The sequence below is a fragment of the Rissa tridactyla genome, chromosome 3 (assembly GCF_028500815.1).
Source record: "Rissa tridactyla isolate bRisTri1 chromosome 3, bRisTri1.patW.cur.20221130, whole genome shotgun sequence".
NCBI lineage: Eukaryota > Metazoa > Chordata > Aves > Charadriiformes > Laridae > Rissa > Rissa tridactyla.
Genome location: NC_071468.1, coordinates 71,895,978 through 71,910,214, shown reverse-complemented (window position 1 = coordinate 71,910,214; position 14,237 = coordinate 71,895,978). Strand labels below are relative to the sequence as shown.

At 38.9% G+C, this 14,237-nt stretch overlaps 1 protein-coding gene across 1 annotated transcript in view; it reads right to left on the bottom strand.

Annotated features, from left to right (window-relative positions):
- The window catches only part of MAN1A1 (mannosidase alpha class 1A member 1), a 154,339-nt gene that overhangs the window by 31,967 nt on the left and 108,135 nt on the right, over positions 1-14,237 (bottom strand). The window lies entirely within an intron of this gene.

Sequence of the window (14,237 nt, the reverse complement as noted above, 5' to 3'; positions counted from 1 at the left end):
TGTGCTGAGAGTAGAGAAAAGCACATTTATTGCTAAATCCCCACTAGAAACTAAAGCTGGTTGAGATTCAGGATGAAAAGTTTGCTAAAGTTTCATTACAAAAAGATGGGGTATTTTCCCTTGAAATTTCCAGCAGCAATATTCAGAAAACCCCCTGAAATTAAAGAAAAGCTAGCCAACTTTCCAGAGCACCTAGGTGAATAATGACATATTAGACCAGCATATTATTAGCATGAATGTTAGATATAAATAAGCTCATTAGGTACTGGAATGTCTTCCTTATTTTCAAGCTGTAAACAGCATTAAAGACACACACATATATATAAATAAAAAATTTAATTTTACTTTTACACATAAGCAGGACTGCAGTCATCAGTTAACACCATGAAAATCGGGTATTCTTCCTGAATTAAAATGTGACTCATTATGAAAAAACAAAACAAAGCAAAAAAACCCCAAGAAACCCCATTTTTAGTTCATCGTGATGGAAGTCCTCTGTTGTACTAAAATTTCTTCTTCAAAAGGTCAAGTATCTATAACTGAAGTTTAACCAACATCATGAAATTAAGACTGCATTAAATTAATTTCCCCACAAGCTATATTAACACATTATTTTGAGATTTCTGCCACGCACACAAAATAAAACCCAGTCATTAAACTTTAAAAGCAGAGGAAACGCTACAAATAAAGAGCACGTTTGTGTTCTACTTAAATGTCACGGCTTTAAACTGTGCAACACCTTTGGCTGCCTGGCCTTGAGCTGAAGGCACCGCTGGAACTCACTCAAGTGCCACCAAAAATAAACCCAGAATATTACCTGCTGATGGGTGGACTTGTATTGTCCCATTTCTGATGTACCATAGCATCCCTCAAACACTCCCCATAGGTATGCTATGGACTTTCTTTTACCCAGACCATAAAGCAATGAAGTGGCTAAGCTGATCTGCGTGCTGAGGGGAGGGAGGACTTGGTGGAGCAAAAGGAAAGAGATCAGATGAGGTTCCCCTGGCTGACCATAAAGGTGAGAGGCTGGGACGCATGAAGGCCCCTGATGCAAATGATTGCCCGAAACTCCAAAGGAGAAAAATGTTTCTAATCTTCATAGCTGCAGACAAAATCAATGACATAATGAAATCAGGGTACTGCAAAGACGCACACAATCCAACTTCGATATGGTATTTGTACGACAGAAACAGAACATAAGTTTTATGGGATCTGAATATCTCATTTTAAGAGCAATCTTACAAAGATCAGAGTGCTTTTTACATTTGATGAAAGCAAAAGTGAAAAGAAAAACCCACCTGGCTTCCAAGCTGTCTGCACTTCAATCTAGTGTGGGTCAGAATTTTTCCAAATGGTGAACATGAAAGTGTCAGATATTACAGAAAATAAGATGAGGGCGAGTACTGTAGACAACATGTCTGGAAAACTCTTATCTACAGACTGAAGAGCTTACACCTACAGACTGCTTATTCACCCAAGAACAGGCACCATCCCCGGGACACACAGGCCCAAGTCCTGCCTAACTGCTGACTTCTAGATGACAATATTTTAGCTTGTTTCCAAATCATCTAGATTAAAAGAGATATCATAAGACACTAGTGGTAAATAAAGCTCATCAGGAAAAAAAAAAAAGTGAAATATTTCAAGATTTTGAAAAGTTACCGTGATATGGTGCAACTGGCAAAAGCCCACTTTTTTTTTTTTCTATTATTTCTCAATAAATCTCAAAATGGAAACACTGAGCTGTTCCTGCAGCAAAACGTTAACTAAACTTGTCAGAAAATGTAATAAAGTCCCTACTTGCACTCCACCGCAATGTCTGCTGGTATCAACACAACCTGTCAGAACATTTTGACATACTGCATTTTGTTAACTGGAAAAATTTCCAAGCATGGCTATCGAGAGGTTTACTGCATGCAGTAATGTCTTTCACCAAGACAGGAAGACTCTTCTTGCTGAAGATGAGAGATTTCACACTCTCTGATCCTTTTTGACCAGGGAAAGTAGACTTTGGCTTTTGTTTAACAGTCTCTTGGCTTAAAAAAAAGGAAACTGAACAGTGTGCTCTTTTTCCAGCCCACCCAAAAAAATTTTTTCCTAGATATTGTATATTTTTAAACAGAACAAACCTTAAGCAAGACAGCATCTGAATAGATGAAAGGATATGCTGAAATGGAAAAAAGACTTGAGTGCATCTATAATGAGAATGAGTGCATCTATAAATGACATGAGGTGCCCTAGAAAATAACATGCAATAAATAAGTGCAATAGCTCAGTAAATGTTAATATCCAGGCATAGTAGAACACTGATTTCTGCCCATGTATAAAACAACAGATCCAGTGCTCCCAACTCGGATATTTTTCAAACTCTTCACCACTATTGGGGTGACCAAAAAATTTAAAAAAGACAATGCTGGGTACCTATTTACTCTTCAGCCATAAAGTCAATGCTGGGAATCTATTTACTCTTCAGTTATGAAGTCATGGGCTGTCTTCCTGAAGTCTTGAGATGCAGAAGGTTTTATTTCTACTCCAAGTTTTAGCAAAACTATTTATAGTGTTGCAAGTCCCTACAGTTTTTCATCCAAGGGCACCCATCACTTGGGTCAAGAAGCTTTTGGGGGATTTTCAAAAGGTGGCTTAAGGCTCTGTTTTTGATCCGCACAAACTTATGTGCAGATCACTCCTCTCAACCAAAGCAAAATCTGTAAAGTACTGAAAACGTTTCAGCTTATTTTTACTCAGTTATTCATCCAAAATGGTTTAATGTCCCAAACGCCTTGTAAGCTGACTAAAACCCTCTCCAGAAAGAGATAGATACGTACCACCACTGGTAAAGGACAGCAAAGGGGGCCCAAGGATGACACTCACTCTTTCTGTTAGCTGCATTCCTTTATCTCACTTTCTTTTTGTAATTTACTTTGCCACTGTATTTTTCAATTTTCCTATGTTGATACTCACTACAACCTGCACTAAGTGTCAGTCATGTACTGACAGCAGAGTCAGAAACAAAAATCCTTCTGTACCCTTCAGGAAGGAAGGAAGAAGACACATACCTTGTTTGAAGATCCAGACCAGTACTAAAATAATTTCAGTTTACAGGGCACTATTTTAATGTACCTCATATCATTGTGTCTAAAATCATACTGTTTATACTACTTAAAACCCATCTAAATTTTCTGTAAAATAGGACTTTAGAACTTACTTCTATATTATTATAACTGGTGTTATAACAAGTATCATGTAATTAAGTGAAATTTGAAGTGAGGATCTGGATCAGAAAAGCATATTAAAGCAGGGCCATCACTGTTTTATGATATTTCCCATTTATTTTATGAACTTTGTTACCGAACACTGAGTGCCACAGAATCCGATATACAGTGTTTGTAATTTTACTGTCATTCATTCTCAGGAAATATGAGCCTGACTGACCTGCTGGTAACTCAACTCAGTATTTTTCCAGTAGAGCACGGTTGGTCCTTCTGTATATAGGAACAAAAAGTATGAGATCACTATCTCTTCTAAAACGTACAGAACGTACCAGGAGAGGGAACCACAGAAGAAACAATATTTACAAGATTTTAAAAAAATTACATTATGTCACCAATATATATAAAGCAACAGCTAATTTTCAACTGAAAGGAACAGCAAATCCTCAGGGAAACTGCACAAATACTTCAAAGAGTCAAAACACATATCAAATCAAAATTCTTGCCATCAGTGAGCAGAACTGTTTCAGTCTCTGCAGACAGTTTGTTTATTATCCCCCAGCCTTTCCTGAGGGGTGCCAGGACAACTCCACAAGCTGGAGGCAGAGCAAGACTTCAGAATTTCAATATTTAACGCAAAATGCAAAAGCACAACCTAATAGTCGGTATCGTCCTGCAGACTGAGCCAGTAAAAAAGGTGAAAGACCAGAATAAAACAGATCCAGCAATAACAACATGAAACGTCCAAGAGCTGCTCTTGCGAAAGGTTTTAGGTTTAAATATGAAAATAAGTCCCTGTATCCCCTTTGGGCTTTACCAATGCTGATGCTTTTTGCAAAAAAGCTATTCCAATTACGATGGTGTGTGAAAATGCAAAATGCCACAACAGAGAAATGAGTTGGAGCATACAGGTTGTGCCTGGTACTTCCAGGAGCGCTGAGGGGACAAAGGGATATGCCCGGAGAATACAATTTATGACTGGAATTCTTTGGGCTTAAACCTGTTTTAACAGGAACCCACAAGAGCAGAGCATTGCCCAGCCCACCCTGCAGCCCCTGGCTCACTCGCCTCCCTCCGTACCACCAGCCACCCCTCTGACAACCACAAGGGAGAGAAGCCTTCTCAAACAGAGGTCAAGAAAAAGGGGGAGGGTGATGCAAAGGCCTCACAAACTTTCCTGCAGCTTTTTTATAGAATCACAGAATGGTTAGAGTTAGAAGGGACCTTAAAGATCACCCAGTTCTAACCCCCCTGCCATGGGCAGGGACACCTCCCACTAGACCAGGCTGCTCAAAGCCCCATCCAGCCTGGCCTTGAACACTGCCAGGGATGGGGCATCCACAACCTCCCTGGGCAACTTGTTCCAGTGTCTCACCACCCTCACAGTAAAGAATTTCTTTCTAATATCTCATCTAAATCTGCCCTCTTTTTGTTTAAAACCATTATCCATCATCCTATCACTACAATTCCTGATAAAGAGTCCCTCCCCATCCTTCCTGTAGGCCCCCTTTAGGTACTGGAAGGCCGCTATAAGGTCTCCCCGGAGCCTTCTCTTCTCCAGGCTGAGCAACCCCAACTCTCTCAGCCTGTCCTCATAGGAGAGGTGCTCCAGCCCTCTGATCATCTTCATGGCCCTCCTCTGGACTTGTTCCAACAGGTCCCTTTCTCCTTTTTCCCCTTCCCAGTTCCCCAGGACACACTTCATACTTCTCCTTGACTCTCAACCCCCAAGTGTACACGCCTTATAAATAGAAATAAAGATGACTCTTAGCTTTTTTTTGTGAAAGAAAACATCATCCCCCGCTTTTCCCCCCAAGAGGAAGCCTGTGGTCCTCAGACAATTTTGAAAGCATAATATGATTGCTTTTTCCGTCTTTTAGCCTTAAATTATGACCACACGTGATTTGGCTGCACCCCAGCCTGTGCAATTCAGCACAGGGACACTGTGAACCAGCTATGGGATGGACTGCGAGTGAAGATGGGGAAATGCGAGAGCAGAGCAACTCCAGCAAGGGTATTCATGGAAATGAATCTCTTCGGGGCTCCCCTGAGAATCAGGTACAGGGAGATAACAGAATTAAATCACTTCACAGAGGAGATTAAGCTAAAGATGGAGTCTCTCCTTTTACAGAGTAAACCCAGGGAGACCAGTCTCACCTACACTTACCCCTTGCCAGGTGCCCAAATCTCCCCCAAGATTTCAATTAATTTCACAGCATCAGATGAATTTTCAAAGTCTCTACATGCTAATAGATATATATAACAAAAGAGAAGACTGAAGATAAATGCTTTGTAATGTTATAGTTTTAATTCCTTCATCATAAAATACGTTTTTTCCCTAGCTCACAATTTATTTTTAATGGTCCTTTTTTGTATGGGACACATCTGCATAACATTTTAATAAAATATTGCAAGATAACTTTTGGGAGATTAAACTACAAAAATAAATACAGAAAACCTTTATGTAGTACTGAAACATGAAAAGAATACCTCAAAGTTCATGAATCTTCTATACCTAGCCAGGCAAAGCCATACAGTGGTCCCACATATTGTGAATTAGTAAAATAAACAAGTTAACACAATGCATTATGTTCAAAATTTCTCTCATAGATATAATACAAGTCAATTTATTATTATTTTCTCCTCCATATTTTAATGGAGTGAGAAAAATCTCCAAGGGCACATTCCATTTTGGCAGAATTGGTCACTATTTCTATGGATGATTTTTTTTTAAGCAAATGTCTTCCATTTATAAAAAGACAGTATAACTGCATTTCTAATAAAATTTTTATACATTGTAAAAACTGTCAGCCTATATCTTTTCTGACACTACCAGTCTTTAATAATAATAATAATAACAATAATAATGATATTTTAATTTAATTAAATCAACTAAGACTCCTTAGAACAAATGAAGAGAGGTCAGTAAAGGGGCAAGTTTTCATTTCCAAACTCAGTATCTATTTCACATTTTAAACAAAAATTAAGTTGCTATAAAGCCACAGGTGGCACAAAATATGTCAAAATGCTAAATAAAACTTAATTGCTTTCAGCATTTCCTAGGCAGATGAATGAATCAAAACCCAAACCATTAATACATTCTAAATTTACTTTGCAACACACACCCCAACATAAAAATAAGCAAATAATGGGAAAAAATATTTCATGGATACTACGGTTGCATACTGTGATCCCCTAGCCAAGGGAGTCACTACGGCAGCCAAAGGGATGATCTTCAGAGGTCATTTTCATAGAATATCTAATGCTGCATGCATTATTTAAGTTTGCCACATCTGAAAATGCTTTCATAAGAATGATTTTTTATTTCGTCCTGAATGGAACCATTTGTCAATGTGTCACAAAAAAAAAAAAAAAAAAAAAAAAAAGAGTGGCTTATTCTCTTCCCATAAACCAATGCTGGTCATTAGCCACACATCCCCTGCTAACAACTTGCTAAAGGAGAAGCTAAATCCAATACCACAGACCAAACTGGGGACGTTAAAGGGCGATCTGCTGTTGATGCTTTTCAGAAGAGGTTCCCTTCAAACCGCTGTGCTGCATCTTTCTCCTTTTAATATTGCAGCTAACTAACAATGCTAATCAGCTAGGGTTTATGATTTAATTTTTAAAGAAGCTGTGATGAAGAATGAAATTATTTTATTATGGGTTCATACTTTTTAAAACAAACAAAAACAACCCCAAGCATGGAACACACAGGCAATGCTGGTTAGAGTTTCAACTACTGTATTTGATAAATTACATGCTCAAAAGATATTTTTTTTTAAATTTCCTTTACGCACCCAAGGATACAGCATATGGGATTTTGGTGTAAAAGCTGAAAAAAAAACCCCACTGAAATCGATGATTGATTTGTTAACACATCAAAGATATTTAATGTGTTTTTGTTTTCCCCATACCTGGCAAAATTATCCATACCCTATTCGTCAGAAGGAAGATAGGAACACAGAAATTCCAGGTTTGCCTGCACCACTGGTACTCAACTCTTCCACCCAAGTCTAGTGGCAGGAGGTGCCAGGACAGCACTTTGTGGGATAAGTCAGACGAGGAACCCGTGACAGGGCTAGCACAGTAGCTGTGTATTTCTAGCCCCAGTAGCAAGTGTGAAACACCTTCCAAATTACAATAAATGACAATTAACTTTTTGCAGGCCTATGTGGTCCTTATCTCCCCCCAGGCAGCATCAACCAAGGCAGACAGACTCCTGCCGGAGCTGTGACTTTTCCACAGCATCCCTGTTCTGAGAAAGGAAGACAATTATAATCTGGTTAAGCATCTCTCACACAGTATTGTGACAGCTGGAGATGGCAGAAAAACAAACCTAAATCAGCCAGCTAGCCTATGCAGTAGTTTTGATGTCTGCTTTATTCCTCTTTGTTAGGAGAATCTTTTAGGCAAATGCTAGCAGCTGGTTAGTTTTTGGGCTGTGACAATGAATGTGTAACTACTGCCCTTGCCTAATCGCTGCCCAGCTGGCAGCTCCCTGCTCAGCTGAGCTGCCCTCTCTGAAGGCTGACTGATACCAGCAATTACCTGGTGAGGTGATTTCTAAGGATGCTGACTTAGCAGGAGGAGGCAGACAGGGAATTAGTACCATCAGCAACCGCAGCATGAAGACTAACAACAAAAGTGGTTACTCGATTTTACAGTATGTCAGGGAATAAAAAAAAATTCTATGCTGTAATGTCAGGCAGAACAAGAATGGGTTTTTTTACTGTAACAAGTGAGATGATGAAGAGGTATAGCCTGAAGAGTTATTAGTTTGAGAACATTAATTTTGTCTATTTGCCTAGTCACATGCAGTGTCAGCATTAATATATGCTGATCTCCTGGCCACTTCAGTTCTGCCAGTACAGGAGATGCATCCATTTGTATTGGGAGGCACATGCACATCATTGTCTGGCTGGAAATGAGAGCAGGAAAAGTCAGATTACTGTGGCTGACCGTTCATCGTGTGAGAAACTACCTGCACAGCTCCAATTCAAACATTACAGAGATGTCTGTCTGTAAAAGGGCACGAGAAGAGGAAACAGTCTCCTTGCTCCCCTTGTCAATTTTAGGAAGATGGGAGCAGTTGGAATAGTTTTATGGTTCTTGAAGAATAACAGTTGTTTTAGAGACCCTACAGTACCTGGGCACATCAGTTGCACCGTCTGTGGTTAAATTTTTCAAGAACAAAAGTTATCTTCTTCCCAACATTTTTCCCTTTCACCTTTGTAAGGAAACCTACCCATCGACCTTTAAAGTTGTCCTAGAATGGTCACTATTTCCTTACTGTACTTGCAGGCAAAAGGTTAAAATGCTCAGTGACCATGGAACACTATCAAGTGGGCTGATCTTCCTCCAGGTGACCCTCAGACAGGCAATTTCTCTTGAAACTGGACAGAACAGCAACAGAGCCTGAAGAGCACTGTTAACGTAAAAGTAGGAAGTGAGCAGAAGGTGCACGAAGTATGAAATTTCCAGTATCAACCTATGCTGTGGCCTCCGCCAGGACAGGTCCCCACATCCCAGAAGGATCTGGTCGGTAGTGGAGGAGGAGTTGGTGAAGTATGCATATGAACACACAGGGGAGGCTAGAGAGTTATGTCTGCCCCATGACTAAGTCATCGTCCATGAAACCTCACTAAGTACTCTTTGCTCAGTAAAAAAAGACACTGTTCAATACCACCATCAAACTTACTGTCATGGCAGCAGGACCAGCTGCCCCGTGGTGAAATATATTTGCTCATGACTAGGTCAGAGTAATGAGGGCTCCCGGGGAAATACTGAAGTGTGGACAGTGAAGTGAATGGAAACAGGGACAGAGGGAGCAGGAGGAGCCAAGACAGAGGTGGAGACCAAAATGCCACAAAGAACCAAGACAAAGAGGAGACAATCTCATCTGCCTCTGGAGAGCAGCAGAGAATAAGCAAAGGCTAGTGAAATTGCCCATGCGAACATCATGCTTTACTGTATGCGTGGAAGTCTGACAGCTGCTGAAAATAAAAATAAAACACCTCCTCTGTGAGCTCCAAAAACCACCAGACATCATCAGATAGTTCTTTTGTGATCTGATACAGTTTTTAAACATCTGGATTTAGCGATACTGTGTCTATTGATGCTTAAAATAATCAGAGTATCTTATTCTTACCAGTCCATTCCGACTGGTTGGTTTATTTATGTCAAATTCCCGTAGCACTTCTCTGTGGAAAAAGACTAAATTTCTTTAGGACTCTACTGGCAGGGTTCGTACAATCCTTTCCTTATGGCTGCCTGCCCCGTGACACCTCTCACCTTGCTGGTGCTCTAAAGGGGCATCAAAGCTTGTGGAACTGGCACCCTGCGGCAAACCAGCAGAGCAGTAAACTCACACGTATGCGCCCACACAGAGGTGTGTGAGAAAGGGGGAGACAATTAGTAGCCAAGCAGTACGTGATTTGAAATGTCAGTATGAGACATGTCAAGTATTTAAAGGTAATCTTCAGTGTCACCATCTAAAACTGTACTAAAACAGTACTTGTTACCATAATCATTTCTGATAAAGGTTATCTGAGCACAGCACAGACCTACATGTCTCCCACAACACACTAAAGAATAAACTAAACAATTCATGTTGCCTATTACTTTATGCACTAAAGGTTTAATTAATCAATTCCAAGGGCTATAAAAGCAAGAGGGAATACAACACAACAGAGCACGACTAGAGATAATAAGTACCAGCATAGACTACTTTTAATCAGATCCCCAAAGAAAAGCGAAAATAACAGGAAATGAAAAGTCTTGAATGGAAGGCTTACAGTTCTGCCATCCATGCGATAATAAGTTCGTGTAAAAAGAAGAAGGTATTAGAATAAAATTCCCTACTGTAGCAACTGGTATAACTCAGTGACAGTCTAAAAAACCTCCCCAAAACCAAACCCTACCAAAAAAATGAACAAAAAGTCCCTCCACCTCAAAATAAAAAACAACCCCAAGCAACAAAGCAAGAAAAACTTCAAAACCCCCTGGTTCTGAGAAGCCAATGGAAACGACCTTCTTAACAGAGTCACTGGGAAAAAAGTATATTAAGAATTTTGGAAGAGTCCATGAGAAACACCATTTATAGATGTTCTATCCTCTCTGCCATGCCTTTTAATACTAGAAGACAAACTAACTTTGTTTGTTTAAGTCTAAAGCTTATTTTAGAACTTTACCTTTTAGATTAAATAAGAGTGCTTGCTGCTTTAAACCACCACAGCCACAGCAATCAGCACTAGATCCACTTGGCTCAGTACCTCTCTATAAAACTGTTCTCCCAGTTTTATATCACTTTTCCAACGTTCAACTTTTAGGTTGTCTTTTTTTTTTCTGCTGAGGATTTGCTATAAAACCCCACTCCACCCTGATCAGTTAATTAACTTCTGATTTCAGTGAGTTTCTATCCCATATCAGAATTCCTTTACTACTAACTGATATTCAAGCTTTGCTAAATTATTCTTGTGTCATATCAATTGCACTGTCCAAGTGCAAATAAACATTACTAATTTCCTTTGTCTGTAAAATAATTTGTTACTAGGATGAGTGTTGAGCAGTTTGCACTTGGAGGTGGCTGGGTAACATAGAAACAGTGTGGAGAACTGGTGCTAGAACCCAGAACTTTCCCATTCCTTTTTTGTTCTTGATATGTTTGGGTTGTGGGGTTTTTTTATTACTGCTCTTTCTTTCTGGCCCCACAGCCTTCCTCTTGCTCTCCTAATTGACTTCCATGTTACCAGACATTCCTCCCGCTACCGCCAGTCACTTCAGATCTTTTAAGTTGTCTCCACGCAGCCTCAAGTGGGAAGCAGCAAGATGCATTTCTGTCACGGAGATCCTGCAATAGCGGTCACCTCCAGTTCAGGTTAAGGACACTCACAACCCAATCAAGAAAATTAGCGTACCAAAATATTGTGAAAACAGAGGCTTCTCTATCAGAAGAGCAGAAGTCACTTTTTCAAGGAAAGACACTACAGATCTTCTGGACAGGACAAAATCCAAGTATTCGGTCTTTTCAGTCTGATGAGGACTTTTCAGATAAGGTAAAGATTCAAAGCATCAAAGCAACAGATGGCAAGTGACAGGAAACTTGCCAGCCACTAATTCCCACTTTCCCACTTTCCAACACTAATTTTATAGTACTCCAGATCATCCTAATCTCAACTGTGGTCATTTTAAATACATCTGTACCACTCTTGTTTATCCAGATCATATTCATTCCTTACCACCAGATGGTAACTTTAAAAAGTATCTTTGATCTTTGACTTTTCTGAACTCATTTAGCTTTTATTAGCTTCTCATGTCAAGAAAATATTTTAAGTGGATTCACAGTCATTTAAGTTAAAAAGTCTTTCAAAGCATTTAGTCCCGTTTATTGTGCTTGATATGGCATGTGGTACCATTAAATGTTTGAAGTGAGAATCAAATTCATTACACTAACTGCATGGCTCCGTTATTAAAAATAATTGGCTGACAAGTTGCAAAGGTCTATTTTAAGCAGTTTTGTAGCCACCATTGATTGCAAGGAGCTTATACCAAAGGCTTTCTGACTGACAGTCAATTATTTCTCCTTTTAATACAGCTGTTGGATCAACAGTGGTTTCAGATACGGGACAGCTTGTCACAAGGCTTGCAGCTGTGATGCTCATCTGATATAACATTAACTTAAAAATGCCACAAATTACACTTGCATATGCATTCACAGATACGTGTATCAATCTAAACACGTACAATAGAGAGACACCACTGTTGTCTAGGGAAACCTCTCTCTTATGTGTCTGCATTCACAGATGCTGTGACAGCTGTAGGAAACACCACCGAAATGGCATCCTGGTTCACTGAAAGGGACAGCTTTTCCAGATAAAAACCCCTGAAGTGGTCTTTTTCAGACTAGTGTTGCTAAAGACATAATCTGTTTTGACAAATGCTTTAAGAAAAGTATAAATGTCCCTTTTTTCCAGTCTGTTTCAATCTTCTCCTTCTTTACACACACGTTGCCGTGTCATATAAATCCATTTGTTCTGGGATCAGATAGCATTTGTTTTTCTCAGTGCCAGTCGCTACAGGCTTGATCCTTACTCACAGCCAACAGAAAAAATCCTGGTGGCTTCAACAGATACTGATCAAGCATAAAAATCCTGTAACTGTCATCAAAATTATTGCAGAGACAATAGGTAATACAAATACAGGGAATCCCTGCAGCCTGACTGAAACACCAGTATCACTGTATAACTCCTTTCCATTAACACCGTTTGGATTTGGGAACTGGTTCTCTTCCTGGAAATCGGTAATACGATGTAAAACCAGACTGTTCTGGTTTCTTTGCCCAGCACATGACACATTTGCTTAAGCAGAGCTTTACCCTTCAATGGCCATAACTATTTGAAAATCAAGGTTAAAGGCAATTACTTTAAAAGTACTCACTTACATGTAACTTACAGACTCCTTTTTGCTCGCTTTATACCCTTACAGAAGATACATATTATTCAGTATAATCCACTCAATTTAGTGATAAAGAGGTATTCCTATTTTTCTCAAATGACATTAGTTTCAGGTGTATCACTGGCCACGTGGAAGATATCCATATTATTTAGCAGTTTCTGGTTCTGAATGTTATATTTGTGCTCAAAACGGAATGCTTTAATAAACACTAAATGTGATTTCATTAGACCACATACTTATAAATGACTGAAGTCCCTCATTGTTCACGTGATCAAGGAAAATTAACAGTGGCTAAAATATGATCAAATTTATGAAGTAAGGTATGATTACATAGGAATATTTCCTACTGTCTAGCAGGCAGATGGAAAAAATAACCCCACATAATCTAACACGCACCCGATTTTCACCTGAGGAAAATATCCCCACTACGCTTTTCCTGTGGCAGGGTCTCTATTATCAGTTATTCAATTGAATTCCACCAAATCCAAACTTCACCTTTAACCTGCTTATAACTACTTTAAGCAACCAATACTATTATACAGTTGCTGCTCATAGATGAGCTACTTACAAGAAACCAATGACGCTGACTGTCTCAGATAGCAAGGCACAGCACAACACAGCTTAATTCTCAGATATGCACTAAAAATTATGATCCAGGACAATCTGATTATACCATAAAGAGAAGAAGGAAGAAAAAAAAATAAAAAAAAATGGAGAAACATTACCTTGAAAACTCAGGAACGTCAGATAAGGCAAGACTTGTATTTTTAAAGAAAAAGTAATTTTGTTCCATAATCTTTTTGCAGTAATCCATGTTTTAAATTATGATACAATGATACTTTAAAGTACTGAATATCCTGAACAAGGAAAGGAGTTTTCTGTTCAATTACCAAATAATTCGATAGAGTTGAAAAAGGCTGAAAGACCTATGCTACCTCGACAGTACAGAAAAATGAGAAGCACCAAACATTTCTTCTAAAAATATGTCTTAAAAAAAAATACTCACAATCCATGCACTAAGACTTATGACCACCCTTAAGATATCCTTTGGAGGATTTTGTAAACCAGATTATCGGTTCATAAAGGTGCTAGCATCAAGTAGTCAAATAAGCTTTTCTTAACAGGATTTTAATCAATACAATGAAAATAAGATAATAAAGGATGAAGTGAAATCAGCATGAAAGGATTACCATTTAAAATGATAGAACAATCAAAGACTCGGGGAAAAAAAAACAAAACACTCTTCTGGATTCCTGCTGGAGACAGTATGTGTAGTTTTCTGTTCCTGCACCAGCACACACTTTTCATTAACCACATTGAAAAAGCTTCTGCAAATTAAACAATGTGCACAAGGGAAAGTACCTTGCCTTTTTTTTTTTTTATCAATGAAAACAAAGAAGCTATAGTTTTACGAAGCATTTAAGAAAATCAGGTTTCTGTTTCAATTCTAGCAAAACATTTGGTCAGAGGTTTTAAATGTTGTTTATAATCTCTCACTGCTTTTAATGGCTTCAGTGCAAAAATCTGTATTTTAAGTTGTGTTTTTTTTTTTCTTTTTCGTATTTCCAG